Source organism: Hemiscyllium ocellatum, chromosome 40 (assembly GCF_020745735.1).
Source record: "Hemiscyllium ocellatum isolate sHemOce1 chromosome 40, sHemOce1.pat.X.cur, whole genome shotgun sequence".
NCBI classification, from domain to species: Eukaryota; Metazoa; Chordata; class Chondrichthyes; order Orectolobiformes; family Hemiscylliidae; genus Hemiscyllium; species Hemiscyllium ocellatum.
Window position 1 is genome coordinate 27,644,671 of NC_083440.1, and position 6,412 is coordinate 27,651,082.

Genomic DNA, 6,412 nt, shown 5'->3' on the forward strand with positions numbered 1-6,412 from the left:
CCCTATCTCTGTAACCCCCTCCACCCCCTACACCCCCTCCCTATCTCTGTAACCCCCTACACCCCCTCCCTATCTCTGTAACCCCCTCCAGCCCCTACACCCCCTCCCTATCTCTGTAACCCCCTCCAGCCCCTACACCCCCTCCCTATCTCTGTAACCCCCTCCAGCCCCTACACCCCCTCCCTATCTCTGTAACCCCCTACACCCCCTCCCTATCTCTGTAACCCCCTCCAGCCCCTACACCCCCCTCCCTATCTCTGTAACCCCCTCCAGCCCCTACACCCCCTCCCTATCTCTGTAACCCCCTCCAGCCCCTACACCCCCTCCCTATCTCTGTAACCCCCTCCAGCCCCTACACCCCCCTCCCTATCTCTGTAACCCCCTCCAGCCCTTACACACCCCCTCCCTATCTCTGTAACCCCCTCCAGCCCCTACACCCCCTCCCTATCTCTGTAACCCCCTCCAGCCCCTACACCCCCTCCCTATCTCTGTAACCCCCTCCAGCCCCTACACCCCTCCATCTCTGTAACCCCCTACACCCCCTCCTATCTCTGTAACCCCCTCCAGCCCCTACACCCCCCCTCCCTATCTCTGTAACCCCCTCCAGCCCCTACACCCCCCTCCCTATCTCTGTAACCCCCTCCAGCCCCTACACCCCCCTCCCTATCTCTGTAACCCCCTCCAGCCCCTACACCCCCCTCCCTATCTCTGTAACCCCCTCCAGCCCACACCCCCCATCCCTATCTCTGTAACCCCCTCCAGCCCCTACACCCCCTCCCTGTCTCTGTAACCTCTCTCTCTCTCTCTCTCCGATGTTACTGACACACTCTCTCTCTCCCCCCCCACAGGAAGCCCAAGGTGATCTACAGTCAGTCCCGAGCTGATGAAGTGGATGATGTGAGTTGACCCACAGTGCACTGGCGCTCCCGCAGTCTGGGGGGGTGTGAGGGCAGCGAGGGAGGAGTGGAGGGGGGGGGGGGGGGAGGACAGAGACTGCTGACTTGGGGGGTGGGCTGTGCGGGTGTGTGTCTGTGGGAGGGGGTCAGGGCGGCTAGACATTAGGCTGTGAGGTGGGGGTGGTCAGAGCTGAGGAGGGGGGGTGTCCTCTCTGTGGGGGGGGGACATGTTTTGAGGAGGGGGGTGTCCTGTCTGAGGGGGGAGGGGACATGTTTTGAGGAGGGGGGGTGGTTTTGGGCTGAGGGAGGAACAGGCTTTCTCTCACCCTTTCTTTCTCCTTCTCTCTCTCTCTCTGTCTCTCTCTCTGTCTCTCTCTCTGTCTCTCTCTCTGTCTCTCTCTCTCTGTCTCTCTCTCTGTCTCTCTCTCTCTGTCTCTCAGTCTCTGTCTCACTCCCATTCACACTCTCTGTCTCTCTCTCTTTCTCACCCTTTCGCTCTCGCTCTCCATCATTCTCTTTCTCTTACTCTCACTCTCACTCTCGTTCTCACTCTCTCTCTCACACTCTCTCTCTCTTTGTCCCTCAGAGTGACTTCAAACAGAAATCTTCATTCGTGGTCTAACCTTCTCTGACAGAGCAGGAGCCCAGCATGAACATCTAACCCTTCCCTCCACCCTCCGCCCTCTCTCCCTCTTCCCCCCCTCCACCCTCCACCCTCTCTCCCTCTCCCCCTCCTCCCTTCAGTTCCTCCGTCCCCAGGGGGAGAATCCCCTCCCAAACCTCACCTTTTCCCTGGCATCTGAACTCAACAGGAAGTCGGTGGGATTGAGGTCTTATCGTGAAAATAAAATCGTCTGTCTTTTTTAGGCACAGTCTTTTCAGACTTTATGAATTTTTTTTGAATCTGTACAAAATGTGGCTTTGTGAATATTAAGCGTCAGTTTTGGGGGGGGTTGGGGGGGTGGGGGGAGGAGTTTGTCTCTGTATCAAGCCCCTGGCCGGGGCGTTTGATAACTGTGGCAGGAGATTTCCTAGTATTTTAAAAGAGTAAAGGGGGCTTTGCTCTGTATCTAACCCCATGCTGTCCCTGTCCTGGGAATGTTTGATGGGGGACAGTGTAGAGGGAGCTTTACTCTGTATCTAACCCCATGCTGTCCCTGTCCTGGGAGTGTTTGATGGGGGACAGTGTAGAGGGAGCTTTACTCTGTACCTAACCCCGTGCTGTCCCTGTCCTGGGAGTGTTTGATGGGGGGACAGTGTAGAGGGAGCTTTACTCTGTGTCTAACCCCGTGCTGGGAGTGTTTGATGGGGGGACAGTGTAGAGGGAGCTTTACTCTGTACCTAACCCCATGCTGTCCCTGTCCTGTCCCTGTCCTGGGAGTGTTTGATGGGGGGACAGTGTAGAGAGAGCTTTACTCTGTATCTAACCCCGTGCTGGGAGGGTTTGATGGGGGGACAGTGTGTAATATTTCTTTCTGGTCTGTAACATCGATTCCCTTTACTCTTTTAAATATTTATTGTGGTGGATAGCCGAGACTGTGCAGAGTGTGTCTCCTGTGCTTTTTGAGGAGAGCTTCTGAATTTTGTAATGTATTTTTTAAACCTGTCTTTCAACTCTGTGAATAAAGGTAATTTCTCTTCCACACTGACGCGGTCTGCGTGATGAGGGCTGTTGAGAAAGGAATGCAATTTGTCTTTTAAATTGCGCAGAATTCCCCGAATTTCCCTGCGTTTCAGTCTCTGGTTGTTAAAGTGCAGGTTCCAGGACTGATCAGAGTGTCATACAGCACGGAAACAGACCCTTCGGCCCAACTAGTCCGTACCGGCCCCAATCCCAAGCTAAGTTAGTCCCACCTGCCTGTTCCTGCTCCATGACCCTTGTCTGTTCATGTCCTTATGCAAATGTGTTTTAAATGTTGTAATTATGTCCACAACCACCACTTCCTCGGGAAGTTTACTCCAGACACCAACCACCCTCTGGGTAAAAAAAAATTTTCCCCTCATGTCTTTTTTAAATCCCTCTCTTCTCACACGCCCCCTAGCCCCCCACTCTAGGGAAAAGAACAACTGCCATTAATTGTATCTATACCCTCGTGATGTTATAAACCTCTACCAGGCCTCCTCTCAACCTGCTACGCTTCAGGGAAAGAAAAATTCCCAGCCTCTCCTAATCACTCAAACCCCTCTCTTTCCGGCAACCTCTTGGTAAATCCCTTCTGAACCCCTCTCAGGGTTAATAATCTCCTTCCTGTAACAGGGCGACCGGGACTGGACACAGTGCTCCAGACGGGACCTCACCAATGTCCTGTATAACCCCAACATGACATTCCCCCAACTCCTACACTCCAAGGTCTGAGCAATAACTGGACACAGCGCTCCAGACGGGACCTCACCAATGTCCTGTACAACCCCAACATGACGTTCCCCAACTCCTACACTCAAAGGGCTGAGCAAACGAAGGCTAGTGTGCTGAACTCCTCCTTAACCGCCCTGTCTACCTGTGAGACAAACTTCACAGAATGTGTCCCTGAACACTATGGGTAATTTAGCAAGGCCAATCCGCCCTAACCTACACATCCCTGAACACTATGAGTAATTTAGCATGGCCAATCCACCCTAACCTACACATCCCTGAACACTATGGGTAATTTAGCATGGCCAATCGACCCTAACCTACACATCCCTGAACACTATGGGTAATTTAGCATGGCCAATCCGCCCTAACCTACACATCCCTGAACACTATGGGTAATTTAGCATAGCCAATCCACCCTAACCTGCACATCCCTGAACACTATGGGTAATTTAGCATGGCCAATCCACCCTAACCTACACATCCCTGGGAACTATGGGTAATTTAGCATGGCCAATCCACCCTAACCTGCACATCCCTGAGCACTATGGGTAATTTAGCATGGCCAATCCACCCTAACCTGCACATCCCTGAGCACTATGGGTAATTTAGCATGGCCAATCCACCCTGCACATCGTTGGACTGTGGGAGGAATCCGGAGCACCCAGAGGAAACCCACACAGACATGGGGAGAATGTCTGTGTGGAGTTTGCACAGTCACCCGAGTCTGGAATCAAACCCGGGTCCCTGGTGCTGTGAGGCAGCAGTGCTAACCACTGAGCCATCACTTTATCCCCATGATCTGTCTTCTATAAGTTAACCAACCCACCATTGATGCCAATATATCACCAGCAAGACCATGGGCTGTCACCTTAATTAATCAGAGAGTCATACAGTACAGAAACAAGTCACTTTGGCTCAACCAGTCTGACCCTCCTCCCCCCGCCCCCCCCTCTCTCGCTCCCTCTCCCACTGTCTCTCCTTGTCTGTCTGTATCTCTGTGTGTGTGTCTCTCTCTCCCTGTCTGCATGTACCTGTGTGTGTCTCTCTCCTTGTGTCTATATCTGTGCATCTCTCTTCCTCTCTCTCTCTCCCTGTCTGCCTGTATATGTATTTCCCTCCCTCTCTCCCTGTCTGCCTGTATCTTTGTGTGTATCTCCCTCTCTCCCTGTCTGCCTGTATCTGTGTGTGTCTGCCTCTCTGTCCCTGTCTGTCTGTATTTGTGTGTGAGTCTCTCTCTCTATGCCTGCATCTGTGTTTCCCTCTATCTGCCTGAATATGTGTGTGCTTCTCTCTCTGTCTACTTGTATCTGTGTGTGTCTCTCTCTCTCTCTCTCTGTCTCTCTCTCTCTTTCTTTCTTTCTTTCTTTCTTTCTCTTTCTCTCTCTTTCTCTCTCTTTCTTTCTCTCTCTCTCTCTCTCTTTCCCTCCCTCCCTATATATAAAACCCAACATCTTTCTCTCCATTCTCTTTCTCAGTCCGTTCATCTCCTCATCTCTCTCTGAGTCTTTCTCACTTTAAATCTATTTCTGCATCTTTTTGCCCCTCCCTGTCTCCGCCTGATATCTCTTTGTTCCTCTCTCACTTTCTCTCGCTCTATTTTTCTCTCTGACCCGCCATCTCTAATATTTTCTCTTTCTTTGTCCCTCAACTCTCTGAATCTCTCAGTCCTTCTGACCTTTTTCTCTCTGTCCCTCCCTCTCTGTCCCACTCCAACGCTCTCACTGCGTTTCTCTCACTGCCCCTCCCAATCACTCTCTTCATCTCTCTCTGCCCCTCTCTCACTCTCTCGCTCCATCTCTCTCCCTGACCCTCTCCCACTCTCTCGCTCCATCTCTCTCTCTCACTCACACACTCTCACTCCATCTCTCTCTCTCTCTCTCTGTCTCCCCACCACTCTCTCTCGCTCCATCTCTCTCTCTCTCTCTCTCACTCTCTCTCCACTCTCTCTCTCTCTCTCTCTCATGCGCTCTTCCCCACACGCTCGCTCCATCTCTCTCTGACCCTCTCCCACTCTCTCACTCCATCACTCTCTCTCCATGCCCCTCTCCCACTCTCTCGCTCCATCTCTCTCTCTCTCTCTCTCTCGCGCTCTTCCCCACACGCTCGCTCCATCTCTCTCTGACCCTCTCCCACTCTCTCACTCCATCACTCTCTCTCCATGCCCCTCTCCCACTCTCTCGCTCCATCTCTCTCTCTGTCTCTCTCCCATTCTCTCCCTCCATCTCTCTCTCTGTCTCTCCTACTCTCTCTCCCACTCTTGCTCCAAATCTCTCTCTCCCTGACCCTCTCCCACTCTCGCTCCATCCCTCTCTGCCTCTCTCTCACTCCATCTCTCTCTCTGACCCTCTCCCACTCTCTCGCTCTTTTCCCCGACCCCCTCCCATCCTCTCGCTCCATCTCTCTCTCTCTCTCTCTCTCTCTCTGTCTCCCTACCACTCTCGCTCCATCTCTCTCCCCCCCAACACTCTCGCTCCATCTCTCTCTTCTCCCTATTCTCTCGCTCCTACTCTCTCACTCCATTGTCTCGCTCTCTCTCCCAATCTTGCTCCAAATCTCTCTCTCCCTGACCCTCTCCCACTCTCGCTCCATCTCTCTCTGCCTCTCTCCGCCTCTCTCCCACTCTCTCGTTCCATCTCTCTCTCTGCCTCTCTCCCACTCTCTCTCTGCCCCTCTCCCACTCTCTCGTTCCATCTCTCTCTCTGCCTCTCTCCCACTCTCTCTCTCTGCCCCTCTCCCACTCTCTCGCACACTCTCATTCCATCTCTTTCTCTCACTGACCCTCTCCCACTCTCTCACTCCATCTCTCTCCCTGACCCCCTCCCCCTCTTGTTCCATCTCTCCCTGACCCTCTCCCACTCTCTCGTTTCTGCCCCTCTCCCACTCTGTCTCTCTTTCTCTCCCTCTCTCACTCCTTTCCCTGTCTATATACCTCCATCTCCCTCTCCATCTCGCTTACTCTCTATTCCTTCTTCTGTCTCTATTCTTCCCTCTCTCTCTTTGTCTCTCTCTGTCCCTCTATTCCTCTGTCTGACCCCTTCCCTTTCTCTCTCTCTCCTCCACTTCCTCTGTGCCTCCATCTCGTTCTGTCACTCTCCCTCTCTCTATCTGTCTCTGTCCCCTACTCTCTGATGATCTCAATCTTTTCATCTCTTCATTGCGC

The 6,412-nt window shown here is 52.9% G+C and overlaps 1 long non-coding RNA gene across 1 annotated transcript; it reads left to right on the plus strand.

Moving 5' to 3' along the window:
* Positions 1 to 816: 816 nt before the first annotated feature.
* Positions 817 to 2,539, plus strand: LOC132834530 (uncharacterized). Its single transcript, XR_009647198.1, has 2 exons — positions 817 to 897; positions 1,483 to 2,539. It is a non-coding gene; the product is annotated as an uncharacterized LOC132834530 (long non-coding RNA).
* Positions 2,540 to 6,412: the final 3,873 nt, after the last annotated feature.